Here is a 20,525-nt window from a genome sequence, read left to right on the forward strand (position 1 = left end):
GAAGGTGCATCACGCTGCCACGGGCAAAGAGAAGGAGCCGTTGGCTTTGTGTTCGGGAAACGGTCGCGATGAAGGAGAGTTGGCACTGGCAGGAACAGCGGGCCCGTTGTAAGACAAGTGTCACCATCTACCTGTGCTGAGGGTCGGAGGCCTGGCTGCTAAGGTGACAGAAGAGTATGACTATGGCAGGCAGGTGTGCTCCACACTGAGGAAGGAGTCTGGGCAGAAGGCAGGCCTGTCCTGTGTCTCTGGTCCCAAGGGGACAGCGTCTCCTTGACCACCTGTGCCTAGGGCAGACTTGGGCTTGCCACCAAGCGCCATAGCTTCAACTCGCAGAAACAGCTCCCTGGACGAACGGGCAGTCCGATGCCGTCTTCCTCCAAGATGTGACAACGTTGTTGGTGTCAGGAAGTGTGCCGGGGTAGCAGGGGGGACAGACCCAAACAGATCCCCAGCCCAGTGCACGGTCCTGTGCAGGGTTCATGTCGACTCTCCTCTCCTGTGGGGAAGCACTGGCTTAGTCCCCGAATCCACGCGAGCGCTAGTGCAAAAGGCCTAGCCTTGCCTATGACAGGACATGAAGTGAGCATAGAATGCCATCTTAGGCAACGCACGCTGCTGTTGGTTTTTGATTGTGCCTGCTTAGTTCAGTTGGTAAATCAGAGTCAGATCTGTAGGCTGCTGTGGCTGCTTGCCTTAGCCTAGTATTCGTAGGACGGTGGGAGAGCCCCGCATAGAGCGAAAGCCACTTTGCCAGGGCATCCCCTTTGGGAGGTCACAGCATTCGTTGGGAAATCAGAGTCGCTTCTGAGGGATGCTGTTGCTGCTTGCCTGAGTTAGACTTCCCTGCAAATTGTACTAAACCCGCATGGAGCGAAATCATCTATGGCCAGGCCTCCTCTCTGAGAAAGCAGAGCATTCGTTGGGCAATCAGTGTCGGGTTTTTAGGAAGCTGCTGCTTCTTGCCTGAGCTATTCTTCTGAGGACAGTGCAAGATACCCGCATGGAGTGAAATTCCCTTTCACCTAGCATCCCCTCTGCCAGAGAGAGAAGCGTGGTTGCACCTCTGGAAAGGGGCTTAAGGAAAGGGACACGTCTGTCACCGTGCTCCCAAAGAGTAAGTCTGGGGAAGGTGCAGCACGCTGCCACGGGCCAAGAGAAGGAGCCGTTGGCTTTGTGTTCGGGAAACGGTCGCGATGCAGGAGAGTTGGCACTGGCAGGAACAGCGGGCCCGTTGTAAGGCAAGAGTCACCAGCTACTTGTGAAAACAGAGTCGCGTCTGAGGGATGCTGCTGCTGCTTCTCTGATCTAGTCTCCCCTGCACGTTGTAATAATCCCGCATGGAATGAAATCCTTCTATGCCCAGGCATCCTCTCTGGGAAAGCATAGCATTCGTTGGGCAATCAGAGTCGGGTTTGTGGGAAGCTGCTGCTTCTTGCCTGAGCTAGTCTGCTCAGGACAGTGCAAGATACCCGCATGGAGCGAAATTATCTTTTACCTAGCATCCCCTCTGCCAGAGAGAGAAGCGTGGTTGCACCTCTGGAAAGGGCCTTATGGAAAGGGACACGTCTGTCACTGTGCTCCCCAAGAGCAAGTCTGGGGAAGGTGCATCACGCTGCCACGGGCAAAGAGAAGGAGCCGTTGGCTTTGTGTTCGGGAAACGGTCGCGATGCAGGAGAGTTGGCACTGGCAGGAACAGCGGGCCCGTTCTAAGACAAGTGTCACCATCTACCTGTGCTGAGGGTCGGAGGCCTGGCTGCTAAGGTGACAGAAGAGTATGACTATGGCAGGCAGGTGTGCTCCACACTGAGGAAGGAGTCTGGGCAGAAGGAAGGCCTGTCCTGTGTCTCTGGTCCCAAGGGGACAGCGTCTCCTTGACCACCTGTGCCTAGGGCAGACTTGGGCTTGCCACCAAGCGCCATAGCTTCAACTCGCAGAAACAGCTCCCTGGACGAACGGGCAGTCCGATGCCGTCTTACTCCAAGATGTGACAACGTTGTTGGTGTCAGGAAGTGTGCCGGGGTAGGAGGGGCGACAGACCCAAACAGATCCCCAGCCCAGTGCACGGGCAGTGTGCAGGGTTCATGTCGACTCTCCTCTCCTGTGGGGAAGGCACTGGCTTAGTCCCCGATTCCACGCGAGCGCTAGTGCAAAAGGCCTAGCCTTGCCTATGCCAGGACATGAAGTGAGCATAGAGTGCCATCCTAGGCAACGCACGCTGCTGTTGGTTTTTGATTGTGCCTGCTTAGTTCAGTTGGTAAATCAGAGTCAGATCTGTAGGCTGCTGTGACTGCTTGCCTTAGCCTAGTATTCGTAGGACGGTGGGAGAGCCCCGCATAGAGCGAAAGCCACTTTGCCCGGGCATCCCCTTTGGGAAGTCACAGCTTTCGTTGGGAAATCAGAGTCGCGTCTGAGGGATGCTGTTGCTGCTTGCCTGAGTTAAACTTCCCTGCAAATTGTAATAAACCCGCATGGAACGAAATCATCTATGGCCAGGCCTCCTCTCTGAGAAAGCAGAGCTTCGTTGGGCAATCAGTGTCGGGTTTTTAGGAAGCTGCTGCTTCTTGCCTGAGCTATTCTGCTGAAGACAGTGCAAGATACCCTTATGGAGCGAAATTCCCTTTCACCTAGCATCCCCTCTGCCAGAGAGAGAAGCGTGGTTGCACCTCTGGAAAGGGGCTTAAGGAAAGGGACACGTCTGTCACCGTGCTCCCCAAGAGCAAGTCTGGGGAAGGTGCAGCACGCTGCCACGGGCAAAGAGAAGGAGCCGTTGGCTTTGTGTTCGGGAAACGGTCGCGATGCAGGAGAGTTGGCACTGGCAGGAACAGCGGGCCCGTTGTAAGACAAGTGTCACCATCTACCTGTGCTGAGGGACGGAGGCCTGGCTGCTAAGGTGACAGAAGAGTACGACTAGGGCAGGCACGCGTGCTCCACACTGAGGAGGGAGTCTGTGCAGAAGGCAGGCCGGTCCTGTGTCTCTGGTCCCAAGGGGACAGCGTCTCCTTGACCCCCTCTGCCTAGGGCAGACTTGGGCTTGCCACCAAGTGCCATAGCCGCAACTCGCAGAAACAGCTCCCTGGACGAACGGGCAGTCCGATGCCGTCTTCCTCCAAGATGTGACAACGTTGTTGGTGTCAGGAAGTGTGCCGGGGTAGGAGGGGGGACAGACCCAAACAGATCCCCATCCCCGTGCACGGGCAGTGTGCAGGGTTCATGTCGACTCTCCTCTCCTGTGGGGAAGGCACTGGCTTAGTCCCCGATTCCACGCGAGCGCTAGTGCAAAAGGCCTAGCCTTGCCTATGCCAGGACATGAAGTGAGCATAGAGTGCCATCCTAGGCAACGCACACGGCTGTAGGTTTGTGATTGACCCTGCTTAGTTCGGCTTGGCAGGGAGAACGCACGGCGCACATGGAGCCCCGGAAAGCAAGGCCCAAGATACACTAGCTCTCCCGCAGCTCTTCTTCTTTGAAGTGTCAGAGCGAATGCCCAAAGCCTTGCTGTGAAGCAGCAGCGAAGGGCAGTTCGCGCCAGCTGAAAACCTCTGCGAACGTATAGCAGTAGCTGGTAAATCAGAGTCGGATCTGTAGGCTGCTGTGGCTGCTTGCCTTAGCCTAGTATTCGTAGGACGGTGGGAGAGCCCCGCATAGAGCGAAAGCCTCTTTGCCCGGGCATCCCCTCTGGGAAGGCACAGCTTTCGTTGGGAAATCAGAGTCGCGTCTGAGGGATGCTGCTGCTGCTTCCCTGAGCTAGTCTCCCCTGCACGTTGTAATAAACCCGCATGGAACGAAATCCTTCTAGGCCCAGGCATCCTCTCTGGGAAAGCATAGCAGTCGTTGGGCAATCAGAGTCGGGTTTGTGGGAAGCTGCTGCTTCTTGCCTGAGCTACTCTGCTCAGGACAGTGCAAGATACCCGCATGGAGCGAAATTTTCTTTCACCTAGCATCCCCTATGCCAGAGAGAGAAGCGTGGTTGCACCTCTGGAGAGGGCCTTAAGGAAAGGGACACGTCTGTCACCGTGCTCCCCAAGAGCAAGTCTGGGGAAGGTGCAGCACGCTGCCACGGGCAAAGAGAAGGAGCCGTTGGCTTTGTGTCCGGGAAAGGTCGCGATGCAGGAGAGTTGGCACTGGCAAGAACAGCGGGCCCGTTGTAAGACAAGAGTCACCAGCTACTTGTGAAAACAAAGTCGCGTCTGAGGTATGGTGCTGCTGCTTCCCTGATCTAGTGTCCCCTGCACGTTGTAATAATCCCGCATGGAACGAAATCCTTCTATGCCCAGGCATCCTCTCTGGGAAAGCATAGCATTCGTTGGGCAATCAGAGTCGGGTTTGTGGGAAGCTGCTGCTTCTTGCCTGAGCTACTCTGCTCAGGAGAGTGCAAGATACCCGCATGGAGCGAAATTTTCTTTTACCTAGCATCCCCTCTGCCAGAGAGAGAAGCGTGGTTGCACCTCTGGAAAGGGCCTTAAGGAAAGGGACACGTCTGTCACCGTGCTCCCCAAGAGCAAGTCTGGGGAAGGTGCATCACGCTGCCCCAGGCAAAGAGAAGGAGCCGTTGGCTTTGTGTTCGGGAAACGGTCACGATGCAGGAGAGTTGGCACTGGCAGGAACAGCGGGCCCGTTGTAAGACAAGTGTCACCAGCTACTTGTGAAAACAGAGTCGCGTCTGAGGGATGCTGCTGCTGCTTCCCTGATCTAGTCTCCCCTGCACGTTGTAATAATCCCGCATGGAACGAAATCCTTCTATGCCCAGGCATCCTCTCTGTGAAAGAATAGCATTCGTTGGGCAATCAGAGTCGGGTTTGTGGGAAGCTGCTGCTTCTTGCCTGAGCTAGTCTGCTCAGGACAGTGCAAGATACCCGCATGGAGCGAAATTATCTTTAACCTAGCATCCCCTCTGCCAGAGAGAGAAGCGTGGTTGCACCTCTGGAAATGGCCTTAAGGAAAGGGACACGTCTGTCACCGTGCTCCCCAAGAGCAAGTCTGGGGAAGGTGCAGCACGCTGCCACGGGCAAAGAGAAGGAGCCGTTGGCTTTGTGTTCGGGAAACGGTCGCGATGCAGGAGAGTTGGCACTGGCAGGAACAGCGGGCCCGTTGTAAGACAAGAGTCACGAGCTACTTGTGAAAACACAGTCGCGTCTGAGGTATGCTGCTTCTGCATCCCTGATCTAGTGTCCCCTGCACGTTGTAATAATCCCGCATGGAACGAAATCCTTCTATGCCCAGGCATCCTCTCTGGGAAAGCATAGCATTCGTTGGGCAATCAGAGTCGGGTTTGTGGGAAGCTGCTGCTTCTTGCCTGAGCTACTCTGCTCAGGACAGTGCAAGATACCCGCATGGAGCGAAATTTTCTTTTACCTAGCATCCCCTCTGCCAGAGAGAGAAGCGTGGTTGCACCTCTGGAAAGGGGCTTAAGGAAAGGGACACGTCTGTCACCGTGCACCCCAAGAGCAAGTCTGGGGAAGGTGCATCACGCTGCCACGGGCAAAGAGAAGGAGCCGTTGGCTTTGTGTTCGGGAAACGGTCACGATGCAGGAGAGTTGGCACTGGCAGGAACAGCGGGCCCGTTGTAAGACAAGTGTCACCAGCTACTTGTGAAAACAGAGTCGCGTCTGAGGGATGCTGCTGCTGCTTCCCTGAGCTAGTCTCCCCTGCACGTTGTAATAATCCCGCATGGAACGAAATCCTTCTATGCCCAGGCATCCTCTCTGTGAAAGCATAGCATTCGTTGGGCAATCAGAGTCGGGTTTGTGGGAAGCTGCTGCTTCTTGCCTGAGCTAGTCTGCTCAGGACAGTGCAAGATACCCGCATGGAACGAAATTATCTTTTACCTAGCATCCCCTCTGCCAGACAGAGAAGCGTGGTTGCACCTCTGGAAAGGGCCTTATGGAAAGGGACACGTCTGTCACTGTGCTCCCCAAGAGCAAATCTGGGGAAGGTGCATCACGCTGCCACGGGCAAAGAGAAGGAGCCTTTGGCTTTGTGTTCGGGAAACGGTCGCGATGCAGGAGAGTTGGCACTGGCAGGAACAGCGGGCCGGTTGTAAGACAAGTGTCACCATCTACCTGTGCTGAGGGTCGGAGGCCTGGCTGCTAAGGTGACAGAAGAGTATGACTATGGCAGGCAGGTGTGCTCCACACTGAGGAAGGAGTCTGGGCAGAAGGAAGGCCTGTCCTGTGTCTCTGGTCCCAAGGGGACAGCGTCTCCTTGACCACCTGTGCCTAGGGCAGACTTGGGCTTGCCACCAAGCGCCATAGCTTCAACTCGCAGAAACAGCTCCCTGGACGAACGGGCAGTCCGATGCCGTCTTCCTCCAAGATGTGACAACGTTGTTGGTGTCAGGAAGTGTGCCGGGGTAGCAGGGGGGACAGACCCAAACAGATCCCCAGCCCAGTGCACGGGCCTGTGCAGGGTTCATGTCGACTCTCCTCTCCTGTGGGGAAGGCACTGGCTTAGTCCTCGAATCCACGCGAGCGCTAGTGCAAAAGGCCTAGCCTTGCCTATGCCAGGACATGAAGTGAGCATAGAGTGCCATCCTAGGCTACGCACGCTGCTGTTGGTTTTTGATTGTGCCTGCTTAGTTCAGTTGGTAAATCAGAGTCAGATCTGTAGGCTGCTGTGGCTGCTTGCCTTAGCCTAGTATTCGTAGGACGGTGGGAGAGCCCCGCATAGAGCGAAAGCCACTTTGCCCGGGCATCCCCTTTGGGAAGTCACAGCTTTCGTTGGGAAATCAGAGTCGCGTCTGAGGGATGCTGTTGCTGCTTGCCTGAGTTAGACTTCCCTGCAAATTGTAATAAACCCGCATGGAGCGATATCATCTATGGCCAGGCCTCCTCTCTGAGAAAGCAGAGCTTCGTTAGGCTATCAGTGTCGGGTTTTTAGGAAGCTGTTGCTTCTTGCCTGAGATATTCTGCTGAGGACAGTGCAAGATACCCGTATGGAGCGAAATTCCCTTTCACCTAGCATCCCCTCTGCCAGAGAGAGAAGCGTGGTTGCACCTCTGGAAAGGGGCTTAAGGAAAGGGACACGTCTGTCACCGTGCTCCCCAAGAGCAAATCTGGGGAAGGTGCAGCACGCTGCCACGGGCAAAGAGAAGGAGCCGTTGGCTTTGTGTTCGGGAAACGGTCGCGATGCAGGAGAGTTGGCACTGGCAGGAACAGCGGGCCCGTTGTAAGACAAGAGTCACCAGCTACTTGTGAAAACAGAGTCGCGTCTGAGGTATGCTGCTGCTGCTTCCCTGATCTAGTGTCCCCTGCACGTTGTAATAATCCCGCATGGAACGAAATCCTTCTATGCCCAGGCATCCTCTTGGGAAAGCATAGCATTCGTTGGGCAATCAGAGTCGGGTTTGTGGGAAGCTGCTGCTTCTTGCCTGAGCTACTCTGCTCAGGAGAGTGCAAGATACCCGCATGGAGCGAAATTTTCTTTCACCTAGCATCCCCTCTGCCAGAGAGAGAAGCGTGGTTGCACCTCTGGAAAGGGCCTTAAGGATAGGGACACGTCTGTCACCGTGCTCCCCAAGAGCAAGTCTGGGGAAGGTGCATCATGCTGCCACGGGCAAAGAGAAGGAGCCGTTGGCTTTGGGTTCGGGAAACGGTCACGATGCAGGAGAGTTGGCACTTGCAGGAACAGCGGGCCCGTTGTAAGACAAGTGTCACCAGCTACTTGTGAAAACAGAGTCGCGTCTGAGGGATGCTGCTGCTGCTTCCCTGAGCTAGTCTCCCCTGCACGTTGTAATAATCCCGCATGGAACGAAATCCTTCTATGCCCAGGCATCCTCTCTGGGAAAGCATAGCATTCGTTGGGCAATCAGAGTCGGGTTTGTGGGAAGCTGCTGCTTCTTGCCTGAGCTAGTCTGCTCAGGACAGTGCAAGATACCCGCATGGAGCGAAATTATCTTTTACCTAGCATCCCCTCTGCCAGAGAGAGAAGCGTGGTTGCACCTCTGGAAAGGGCCTTATGGAAAGGGGCACGTCTGTCACTGTGCTCCCCAAGAGCAAGTCTGGGGAAGGTGCATCACGCTGCCACGGGCAGAGAAGGAGCCGTTGGCTTTGTGTTCGGGAAACGGTCGCGATGAAGGAGAGTTGGCACTGGCAGGAACAGCGGGCTCGTTGTAAGACAAGTGTCACCATCTACCTGTGCTGAGGGACGGAGGCCTGGCTGCTAAGGTGACAGAAGAGTATGACTATGGCAGGCAGGTGTGCTCCACACTGAGGAAGGAGTCTGGGCAGAAGGCAGGCCTGTCCTGTGTCTCTGGTCCAAAGGGGACAGCGTCTCCTTGACCACCTGTGCCTAGGGCAGACTTGGGCTTGCCACCAAGCGCCATAGCTTCAACTCGCAGAAACAGCTCCCTGGACGAACGGGCAGTCCGATGCCGTCTTACTCCAAGATGTGACAACGTTGTTGGTGTCAGGAAGTGTGCCGGGGTAGCAGGGGGGACAGACCCAAACAGATCCCCAGCCCAGTGCACGGGCCTGTGCAGGGTTCATGTCGACTCTCCTCTCCTGTGGGGAAGGCACTGGCTTAGTCCTCGAATCCACGCGAGCGCTAGTGCAAAAGGCCTAGCCTTGCCTATGCCAGGACATGAAGTGAGCATAGAGTGCCATCCTAGGCAACGCACGCTGCTGTTGGTTTTTGATTGTGCCTGCTTAGTTCAGTTGGTAAATCAGAGTCAGAACTGTAGGCTGCTGTGGCTGCTTGCCTTAGCCTAGTATTCGTAGGACGGTGGGAGAGCCCCGCATAGAGCGAAAGCCACTTTGCCCGGGCATCCCCTTTGGGAAGTCACAGCTTTCGTTGGGAAATCAGAGTCGCGTCTGAGGGATGCTGTTGCTGCTTGCCTGAGTTAGACTTCCCTGCAAATTGTAATAAACCCGCATGGAGCGAAATCATCTATGGCCAGGCCTCCTCTCTGAGAAAGCAGAGCTTCGTTGGGCAATCAGTGTCAGGTTTTTAGGAAGCTGCTGCTTCTTGCCTGAGCTATTCTGCTGAGGACAGTGCAAGATACCCGCATGGAGCGAAATTCCCTTTCACCTAGCATCCCCTCTGCCAGAGAGAGAAGCGTGGTTGCACCTCTGGAAAGGGGCTTAAGGAAAGGGACACGTCTGTCACCGTGCTCCCCAAGAGCAAGTCTGGGGAAGGTGCAGCACGCTGCCACGGGCAAAGAGAAGGAGCCGTTGGCTTTGTGTTCGGGAAACGGTCGCGATGCAGGAGAGTTGGCACTGGCAGGAACAGCGGGCCCGTTGTAAGACAAGTGTCACCATCTACCTGTGCTGAGGGACGGAGGCCTGGCTGCTAAGGTGACAGAAGAGTACGACTAGGGCAGGCACGCGTGCTCCACACTGAGGAAGGAGTCTGTGCAGAAGGCAGGCCGGTCCTGTGTCTCTGGTCCCAAGGGGACAGCGTCTCCTTGACCCCCTCTGCCTAGGGCAGACTTGGGCTTGCCACCAAGCGCCATAGCCGCAACTCGCAGAAACAGCTCCCTGGACGAACGGGCAGTCCGATGCCGTCTTCCTCCAAGATGTGACAACGTTGTTGGTGTCAGGAAGTGTGCCGGGGTAGCAGGGGGGACAGACCCAAACAGATCCCCATCCCCGTGCACGGGCAGTGTGCAGGGTTCATGCCGACTCTCCTCTCCTGTGAGGAAGGCACTGGCTTAGTCCCCGATTCCATGCGAGCGCTAGTGCAAAAGGCCTAGCCTTGCCTATGCCAGGACATGAAGTGAGCATAGAGTGCCATCCTAGGCAACGCACACTGCTGTAGGTTTGTGATTGACCCTGCTTATTTCGGCTTGGCAGGGAGAACGCACGGCGCGAACATGGAGCCCCGGAAAGCAAGGCCCAAGATACACTAGCTCTCCCGCAGCTCTTCTTCTTTGAAGTGTCAGAGCGAATGCCCAAAGCCTTGCTGTGAAGCAGCAGCGAAGGGCAGTTCGCGCCAGCTGAAAACCTCTGCGAACGTATAGCAGTAGCTGGTAAATCAGAGTCGGATCTGTAGGCTGCTGTGGCTGCTTGCCTTAGCCTAGTATTCATAGGACAGTGGGAGAGCCCCGCATAGAGCGAAAGCCTCTTTGCCCGGGCATCCCCTCTGGGAAGGCACAGCTTTCGTTGGGAAATCAGAGTCGCGTCTGAGGGATGCTGCTGCTGCTTCCCTGAGCTAGTCTCCCCTGCACGTTGTAATAAACCCGCATGGAACGAAATCCTTCTATGCCCAGGCATCCTCTGTGGGAAAGCATAGCATTCGTTGGGCAATCAGAGTCTGGTTTGTGGGAAGCTGCTGCTTCTTGCCTGAGCTACTCTGCTCAGGACAGTGCAAGATACCCGCATGGAGCGAAATTTTCTTTCACCTAGCATCCCCTCTGCCAGAGAGAGAAGCGTGGTTGCACCTCTGGAAAGGGCCTTAAGGAAAGGGACACGTCTGTCACCGTGCTCCCCAAGAGCAAGTCTGGGGAAGGTGCATCGGCTGCCACGGGCAAAGAGAAGGAGCCGTTGGCTTTGTGTTCGGGAAACGGTCACGATGCAGGAGAGTTGGCACTGGCAGGAACAGCGGGCCCGTTGTAAGACAAGTGTCACCAGCTACTTGTGAAAACAGAGTCGCGTCTGAGGGATGCTGCTGCTGCTTCCCTGATCTAGTCTCCCCTGCACGTTGTAATAATCCCGCATGGAATGAAATCCTTCTATGCCCAGGCATCCTCTCTGTGAAAGCATAGCATTCGTTGGGCAATCAGAGTCGGGTTTGTGGGAAGCTGCTGCTTCTTGCCTGAGCTAGTCTGCTCAGGACAGTGCAAGATACCCGCATGGAGCGAAATTATCTTTTACCTAGCATCCCCTCTGCCAGAGAGAGAAGCGTGGTTGCACCTCTGGAAAGGGCCTTATGGAAAGGGACACGTCTGTCACTGTGCTCCCCAAGAGCAAATCTGGGGAAGGTGCATCACGCTGCCACGGGCAAAGAGAAGGAGCCGTTGGCTTTGTGTTCGGGAAACGGTCGCGATGAAGGAGAGTTGGCACTGGCAGGAACAGCGGGCCCGTTGTAAGACAAGTGTCACCATCTACCTGTGCTGAGGGTCGGAGGCCTGGCTGCTAAGGTGACAGAAGAGTATGACTATGGCAGGCAGGTGTGCTCCACACTGAGGAAGGAGTCTGGGCAAAAGGCAGGCCTGTCCTGTGTCTCTGGTCCCAAGGGGACAGCGTCTCCTTGACCACCTGTGCCTAGGGCAGACTTGGGCTTGCCACCAAGCGCCATACCTTCAACTCGCAGAAACAGCTCCCTGGACGAACGGGCAGTCCGATGCCGTCTTACTCCAAGATGTGACAACGTTGTTGGTGTCAGGAAGTGTGCCGGGGTAGCAGGGGGGACAGACCCAAACAGATCCCCAGCCCAGTGCACGGGCCTGTGCAGGGTTCATGTCGACTCTCCTCTCCTGTGGGGAAGGCACTGGCTTAGTCCTCGAATCCACGCGAGCGCTAGTGCAAAAGGCCTAGCCTTGCCTATGCCAGGACATGAAGTGAGCATAGAGTGCCATCCTAGGCAACGCACGCTGCTGTTGGTTTTTGATTGTGCCTGCTTAGTTCAGTTGGTAAATCAGAGTCAGATCTGTAGGCTGCTGTGGCTGCTTGCCTTAGCCTAGTATTCGTAGGACGGTGGGAGAGCCCCGCATAGAGCGAAAGCCACTTTGCCCGGGCATCCCCTTTGGGAAGTCACAGCTTTCGTTGGGAAATCAGAGTCGCGTCTGAGGGATGCTGTTGCTGCTTGCCTGAGTTAGACTTCCCTGCAAATTGTAATAAACCCGCATGGAGCGAAATCATCTATGGCCAGGCCTCCTCTCTGAGAAAGCAGAGCTTCGTTGGGCAATCAGTGTCAGGTTTTTAGGAAGCTGCTGCTTCTTGCCTGAGCTATTCTGCTGAGGACAGTGCAAGATACCCGCATGGAGCGAAATTCCCTTTCACCTAGCATCCCCTCTGCCAGAGAGAGAAGCGTGGTTGCACCTCTGGAAAGGGGCTTAAGGAAAGGGACACGTCTGTCACCGTGCTCCCCAAGAGCAAGTCTGGGGAAGGTGCAGCACGCTGCCACGGGCAAAGAGAAGGAGCCGTTGGCTTTGTGTTCGGGAAACGGTCGCGATGCAGGAGAGTTGGCACTGGCAGGAACAGCGGGCCCGTTGTAAGACAAGTGTCACCATCTACCTGTGCTGAGGGACGGAGGCCTGGCTGCTAAGGTGACAGAAGAGTACGACTAGGGCAGGCACGCGTGCTCCACATTGAGGAAGGAGTCTGTGCAGAAGGCAGGCCGGTCCTGTGTCTCTGGTCCCATGGGGACAGCGTCTCCTTGACCCCCTCTGCCTAGGGCAGACTTGGGCTTGCCACCAAGCGCCATAGCCGCAACTCGCAGAAACAGCTCCCTGGACGAACGGGCAGTCCGATGCCGTCTTCCTCCAAGATGTGACAACGTTGTTGGTGTCAGGAAGTGTGCCGGGGTAGGAGGGGGGACAGACCCAAACAGATACCCATCCCCGTGCACGGGTAGTGTGCAGGGTTCATGTCGACTCTCCTCTCCTGTGGGGAAGGCACTGGCTTAGTCCCCGATTCCACGCGAGCGCTAGTGCAAAAGGCCTAGCCTTGCCTATGCCAGGACATGAAGTGAGCATAGAGTGCCATCCTAGGCAACGCACACTGCTGTAGGTTTGTGATTGACCCTGCTTAGTTCGGCTTGGCAGGGAGAACGCACGGTGCGAACATGGAGCCCCGGAGAGCAAGGCCCAAGATACACTAGCTCTCCCGCAGCTCTTCTTCTTTGAAGTGTCAGAGCGAATGCCCAAAGCCTTGCTGTGAAGCAGCAGCGAAGGGCAGTTCGCGCCAGCTGAAAACCTCTGCGAACGTATAGCAGTAGCTGGTAAATCAGAGTCGGATCTGTAGGCTGCTGTGGCTGCTTGCCTTAGCCTAGTATTCGTAGGACAGTGGGAGAGCCCCGCATAGAGCGAAAGCCTCTTTGCCCGGGCATCCCCTCTGGGAAGGCACAGCTTTCGTTGGGAAATCAGAGTCGCGTCTGAGGGATGCTGCTGCTGCTTCCCTGAGCTAGTCTCCCCTGCACGTTGTAATAAACCCGCATGGAACGAAATCCTTCTATGCCCAGGCATCCTCTCTGGGAAAGCATAGCATTCGTTGGGCAATCAGAGTCGGGTTTGTGGGAAGCTGCTGCTTCTTGCCTGAGCTACTCTACTCAGGACAGTGCAAGATACCCGCATGGAGCGAAATTTTCTTTCACCTAGCATCCCCTCTGCCAGAAGGAGAAGCGTGGTTGCACCTCTGGAAAGGGCCTTAAGGAAAGGGACACGTCTGTCACCGTGCTCCCCAAGAGCAAGTCTGGGGAAGGTGCATCACGCTGCCACGGGCAAAGAGAAGGAGCCGTTGGCTTTGTGTTCGGGAAACGGTCGCGATGAAGGAGAGTTGGCACTGGCAGGAACAGCGGGCTCGTTGTAAGACAAGTGTCACCATCTACCTGTGCTGAGGGTCGGAGGCCTGGCTGCTAAGGTGACAGAAGAGTATGACTATGGCAGGCAGGTGTGCTCCACACTGAGGAAGGAGTCTGGGCAGAAGGCAGGCCTGTCCTGTGTCTCTGGTCCCAAGGGGACAGTGTCTCCTTGACCACTTGTGCCTAGGGCAGACTTGGGCTTGCCACCAAGCGCCATAGCTTCAACTCGCTGAAACAGCTCCCTGGACGAACGGGCAGTCCGATGCCGTCTTCCTCCAAGATGTGACAACGTTATTGGTGTCAGGATGTGTGCCGGGGTAGGAGGGGGGACAGACCCAAACAGATCCCCAGCCCAGTGCACGGGCAGTGTGCAGGGTTCATGTCGACTCTCCTCTCCTGTGGGGAAGGCACTGGCTTAGTCCCCGATTCCACGCGAGCGCTAGTGCAAAAGGCCTAGCCTTGCCTATGCCAGGACATGAAGTGAGCATAGAGTGCCATCCTAGGAAACGCACGCTGCTGTTGGTTTTTGATTGTGCCTGCTTAGTTCAGTTGGTAAATCAGAGTCAGATCTGTAGGCTGCTGTGGCTGCTTGCCTTAGCCTAGTATTCGTAGGACGGTGGGAGAGCCCCGCATAGAGCGAAAGCCACTATGCCCGGGCATCCCCTTTGGGAAGTCACAGCTTTCGTTGGGAAATCAGAGTCGCGTCTGAGGGATGCTGTTGCTGCTTGCCTGAGTTAGACTTCCCTGCAAATTGTAATAAACCCGCATGGAGCGAAAGCATCTATGGCCAGGCCTCCTCTCTGAGAAAGCAGAGCTTCGTTAGGCTATCAGTGTCGGGTTTTTAGGAAGCTGCTGCTTCTTGCCTGAGCTATTCTGCTGAGGACAGTGCAAGATACCCGTATGGAGGGAAATTCCCTTTCACCTAGCATCCCCTCTGCCAGAGAGAGAAGCGTGGTTGCACCTCTGGAAAGGGCCTTAAGGAAAGGGACACGTCTGTCACCGTGCTCCCCAAGAGTAAATCTGGGGAAGGTGCAGCACGCTGCCATGGGCAAAGAGAAGGAGCCGTTGGCTTTGTGTTCGGGAAACGGTCGCGATGCAGGAGAGTTGGCACTGGCAGGAACAGCGGTCCCGTTGTAAGACAAGAGTCACCAGCTACTTGTGAAAACAGAGTCGCGTCTGAGGTATGCTGCTGCTGCTTCCCTGATCTAGTGTCCCCTGCACGTTGTAATAATCCCGCATGGAACGAAATCCTTCTATGCCCAGGCATCCTCTTGGGAAAGCATAGCATTCGTTGGGCAATCAGAGTCGGGTTTGTGGGAAGCTGCTGCTTCTTGCCTGAGCTACTCTGCTCAGGACAGTGCAAGATACCCGCATGGAGCGAAATTTTCTTTCACCTAGCATCCCCTCTGCCAGAGAGAGAAGCGTGGTTGCACCTCTGGAAAGGGCCTTAAGGAAAGGGACACGTCTGTCACCGTGCTCCCCAAGAGCAAGTCTGGGGAAGGTGCATCACGCTGCCACGGGCAAAGAGAAGGAGCCGTTGGCTTTGTGTTCGGGAAACGGTCACGATGCAGGAGAGTTGGCACTGGCAGGAACAGCGGGCCCGTTGTAAGACAAGTGTCACCAGCTACTTGTGAAAACAGAGTCGCGTCTGAGGGATGCTGCTGCTGCTTCCCTGATCTAGTCTCCCCTGCACGTTGTAATAATCCCGCATGGAATGAAATCCTTCTATGCCCAGGCATCCTCTCTGTGAAAGCATAGCATTCGTTGGGCAATCAGAGTCGGGTTTGTGGGAAGCTGCTGCTTCTTGCCTGAGCTAGTCTGCTCAGGACAGTGCAAGATACCTGCATGGAGCGAAATTATCTTTTACCTAGCATCCCCTCTGCCAGACAGAGAAGCGTGGTTGCACCTCTGGAAAGGGCCTTATGGAAAGGGACACGTCTGTCACTGTGCTCCCCAAGAGCAAATCTGGGGAAGGTGCATCACGCTGCCACGGGCAAAGAGAAGGAGCCGTTGGCTTTGTGTTCGGGAAACGGTCGCGATGAAGGAGAGTTGGCACTGGCAGAAACAGCGGGCCCGTTGTAAGACAAGTGTCACCATCTACCTGTGCTGAGGGTCGGAGGCCTGGCTGCTAAGGTGACAGAAGAGTATGACTATGGCAGGCAGGTGTGCTCCACACTGAGGAAGGAGTCTGGGCAGAAGGCAGGCCTGTCCTGTGTCTCTGGTCCCAAGGGGACAGCGTCTCCTTGACCACCTGTGCCTAGGGCAGACTTGGGCTTGCCACCAAGCGCCATAGCTTCAACTCGCAGAAACAGCTCCCTGGACGAACGGGCAGTCCGATGCCGTCTTACTCCAAGATGTGACAACGTTGTTGGTGTCAGGAAGTGTGCCGGGGTAGCAGGGGGGACAGACCCAAACAGATCCCCAGCCCAGTGCACGGGCCTGTGCAGGGTTCATGTCGACTCTCCTCTCCTGTGGGGAAGGCACTGGCTTAGTCCTCGAATCCACGCGAGCGCTAGTGCAAAAGGCCTAGCCTTGCCTATGCCAGGACATGAAGTGAGCATAGAGTGCCATCCTAGGCTACGCACGCTGCTGTTGGTTTTTGATTGTGCCTGCTTAGTTCAGTTGGTAAATCAGAGTCAGATCTGTAGGCTGCTGTGGCTGCTTGCCTTAGCCTAGTATTCGTAGGACGGTGGGAGAGCCCCGCATAGAGCGAAAGCCACTTTGCCCGGGCATCCCCTTTGGGAAGTCACAGCTTTCGTTGGGAAATCAGAGTCGCGTCTGAGGGATGCTGTTGCTGCTTGCCTGAGTTAGACTTCCCTGCAAATTGTAATAAACCCGCATGGAGCGATATCATCTATGGCCAGGCCTCCTCTCTGAGAAAGCAGAGCTTCGTTAGGCTATCAGTGTCGGGTTTTTAGGAAGCTGCTGCTTCTTGCCTGAGATATTCTGCTGAGGACAGTGCAAGATACCCGTATGGAGCGAAATTCCCTTTCACCTAGCATCCCCTCTGCCAGAGAGAGAAGCGTGGTTGCACCTCTGGAAAGGGGCTTAAGGAAAGGGACACGTCTGTCACCGTGCTCCCCAAGAGCAAATCTGGGGAAGGTGCAGCACGCTGCCACGGGCAAAGAGAAGGAGCCGTTGGCTTTGTGTTCGGGAAACGGTCGCGATGCAGGAGAGTTGGCACTGGCAGGAACAGCGGGCCCGTTGTAAGACAAGAGTCACCAGCTACTTGTGAAAACAGAGTCGCGTCTGAGGTATGCTGCTGCTGCTTCCCTGATCTAGTGTCCCCTGCACGTTGTAATAATCCCGCATGGAACGAAATCCTTCTATGCCCAGGCATCCTCTTGGGAAAGCATAGCATTCGTTGGGCAATCAGAGTCGGGTTTGTGGGAAGCTGCTGCTTCTTGCCTGAGCTACTCTGCTCAGGACAGTGCAAGATACCCGCATGGAGCGAAATTTTCTTTCACCTAGCATCCCCTCTGCCAGAGAGAGAAGCGTGGTTGCACCTCTGGAAAGGGCCTTAAGGAAAGGGACACGTCTGTCACCGTGCTCCCCAAGAGCAAGTCTGGGGAAGGTGCATCATGCTGCCACGGGCAAAGAGAAGGAGCCGTTGGCTTTGTGTTCGGGAAACGGTCACGATGCAGGAGAGTTGGCACTGGCAGGAACAGCGGGCCCGTTGTAAGACAAGTGTCACCAGCTACTTGTGAAAACAGAGTCGCGTCTGAGGGATGCTGCTGCTGCTTCCCTGATCTAGTCTCCCCTGCACGTTGTAATAATCCCGCATGGAATGAAATCCTTCTATGCCCAGGCATCCTCTCTGGGAAAGCATAGCATTCGTTGGGCAATCAGAGTCGGGTTTGTGGGAAGCTGCTGCTTCTTGCCTGAGCTAGTCTGCTCAGGACAGTGCAAGATACCCGCATGGAGCGAAATTATCTTTTACCTAGCATCCCCTCTGCCAGAGAGAGAAGCGTGGTTGCACCTCTGGAAAGGGCCTTATGGAAAGGGACACGTCTGTCACTGTGCTCCCCAAGAGCAAATCTGGGGAAGGTGCATCACGCTGCCACGGGCAAAGAGAAGGAGCCGTTGGCTTTGTGTTCGGGAAACGGTCGCGATGCAGGAGAGTTGGCACTGGCAGGAACAGCGGGCCCGTTGTAAGACAAGTGTCACCATCTACCTGTGCTGAGGGTCGGAGGTCTGGCTGCTAAGGTGACAGAAGAGTATGACTATGGCAGGCAGGTGTGCTCCACACTGAGGAAGGAGTCTGGGCAGAAGGCAGGCCTGTCCTGTGTCTCTGGTCCCAAGGGGACAGCGTCTCCTTGACCACCTGTGCCTAGGGCAGACTTGGGCTTGCCACCAAGCGCCATAGCTTCAACTCGCAGAAACAGCTCCCTGGACGAACGGGCAGTCCGATGCCGTCTTACTCCAAGATGTGCCAACGTTGTTGGTGTCAGGAAGTGTGCCGGGGTAGCAGGGGGGACAGACCCAAACAGATCCCCAGCCCAGTGCACGGGCCTGTGCAGGGTTCATGTCGACTCTCCTCTCCTGTGGGGAAGGCACTGGCTTAGTCCTCGAATCCACGCGAGCGCTAGTGCAAAAGGCCTAGCCTTGCCTATGCCAGGACATGAAGTGAGCATAGAGTGCCATCCTAGGCAACGCACGCTGCTGTTGGTTTTTGATTGTGCCTGCTTAGTTCAGTTGGTAAATCAGAGTCAGATCTGTAGGCTGCTGTGGCTGCTTGCCTTAGCCTAGTATTCGTAGGACGGTGGGAGAGCCCCGCATAGAGCGAAAGCCACTTTGCCCGGGCATCCCCTTTGGGAAGTCACAGCTTTCGTTGGGAAATCAGAGTCGCGTCTGAGGGATGCTGTTGCTGCTTGCCTGAGTTAGACTTCCCTGCAAATTGTAATAAACCCGCATGGAGCGAAATCATCTATGGCCAGGCCTCCTCTCTGAGAAAGCAGAGCTTCGTTGGGCAATCAGTGTCAGGTTTTTAGGAAGCTGCTGCTTCTTGCCTGAGCTAGTCTGCTCAGGACAGTGCAAGATACCCGCATGGAGCGAAATTATCTTTTACCTAGCATCCCCTCTGCCAGAGAGAGAAGCGTGGTTGCACCTCGGGAAAGGGGCTTAAGGAAAGGGACTTGTCTGTCACCGTGCTCCCCAAGAGCAAGTCTGGGGAAGGTGCATCACGCCTCCACGGGCAAAGAGAAGGAGCCGTTGGCTTTGTGTTCGGGAAACGGTCGCGATGCAGGAGAGTTGGCACTGGCAGGAACAGCGGGCCCGTTGTAAGACAAGTGTCACCATCTACCTGTGCTGAGGGACGGAGGCCTGGCTGCTAAGGTGACAGAAGAGTACGACTAGGGCAGGCACGCGTGCTCCACACTGAGGAAGGAGTCTGTGCAGAAGGCAGGCCGGTCCTGTGTCTCTGGTCCCAAGGGGACAGCGTCTCCTTGACCCCCTCTGCCTAGGGCAGACTTGGGCTTGCCACCAAGCGCCATAGCCGCAACTCGCAGAAACAGCTCCCTGGACGAACGGGCAGTCCGATGCCGTCTTCCTCCAAGATGTGACAACGTTGTTGGTGTCAGGAAGTGTGCCGGGGTAGGAGGGGGGACAGACCCAAACAGATCCCCATCCCCGTGCACGGGCAGTGTGCAGGGTTCATGTCGACTCTCCTCTCCTGTGGGGAAGGCACTGGCTTAGTCCCCGATTCCACGCGAGCTCTAGTGCAAAAGGCCTAGCCTTGCCTATGCCAGGACATGAAGTGAGCATAGAGTGCCATCCTAGGCAACGCACACTGCAGTAGGTTTGTGATTGACCCTGCTTAGTTCGGCTTGGCAGGGAGAACGCACGGCGCGAACATGGAGCCCCGGAAAGCAAGGCCCAAGATACACTAGCTCTCCCGCAGCTCTTCTTCTTTGAAGTGTCAGAGCGAATGCCCAAAGCCTTGCTGTGAAGCAGCAGCGAAGGGCAGTTCGCGCCAGCTGAAAACCTCTGCGAACGTATAGTAGTAGCTGGTAAATCAGAGTCGGATCTGTAGGCTGCTGTGGCTGCTGGCCTTAGCCTAGTATTCGTAGGACGGTGGGAGAGCCCCGCATAGAGCGAAAGCCTCTTTGCCCGGGCATCCCCTCTGGGAAGGCACAGCTTTCGTTGGGAAATCAGAGTCACGTCTGAGGGATGCTGCTGCTGCTTCCCTGATCTAGTGTCCCCTGCACGTTGTAATAATCCCGCATGGAACGAAATCATTCTATGCCCAGGCATCCTCTCTGGGAAAGCATAGCATTCGTTGGGCAATCAGAGTCGGGTTTGTGGGAAGCTGCTGCTTCTTGCCTGAGCTACTCTGCTCAGGAGAGTGCAAGATACCCGCATGGAGCGAAATTATCTTTTACCTAGCATCCCCTCTGCCAGAGAGAGAAGCGTGGTTGCACCTCTGGAAAGGGCCTTATGGAAAGGGACACGTCTGTCACTGTGCTCCCCAAGAGCAAATCTGGGGAAGGTGCATCACGCTGCCACGGGCAAAGAGAAGGAGCCGTTGGCTTTGTGTTCGGGAAATGGTCGAGATGCAGGAGAGTTGGCACTGGCAGGAACAGCGGGCCCGTTGTAAGACAAGTGTCACCATCTACCTGTGCTGAGGGTCGGAGGCCTGGCTGCTAAGGTGACAGAAGAGTATGACTATGGCAGGCAGGTGTGCTCCACACTGAGGAAGGAGTCTGGGCAGAAGGCAGGCCTGTCCTGTGTCTCTGGTCCCAAGGGGACAGCGTCTCCTTGACCACCTGTGCCTAGGGCAGACTTGGGCTTGCCACCAAGCGCCATAGCTTCAACTCGCAGAAACAGCTCCCTGGACGAACGGGCAGTCCGATGCCGTCTTCCTCCAAGATGTGACAACATTGTTGGTGTCAGGAAGTGTGCCGGGGTAGCAGGGGGGACAGACCCAAACAGATCCCCAGCCAGTACACGGGCCTGTGCAGGGTTCATGTCGACTCTCCTCTCCTGTGGGGAAGGCACTGGCTTAGTCCCCGAATCCACGCGAGCGCTAGTGCAAAAGGCCTAGCCTTGCCTATGATAGGACATGAAGG

The sequence above is a fragment of the Neovison vison genome, chromosome 11 (assembly GCF_020171115.1).
Source record: "Neovison vison isolate M4711 chromosome 11, ASM_NN_V1, whole genome shotgun sequence".
Taxonomy (NCBI): Eukaryota; Metazoa; Chordata; class Mammalia; order Carnivora; family Mustelidae; genus Neogale; species Neogale vison.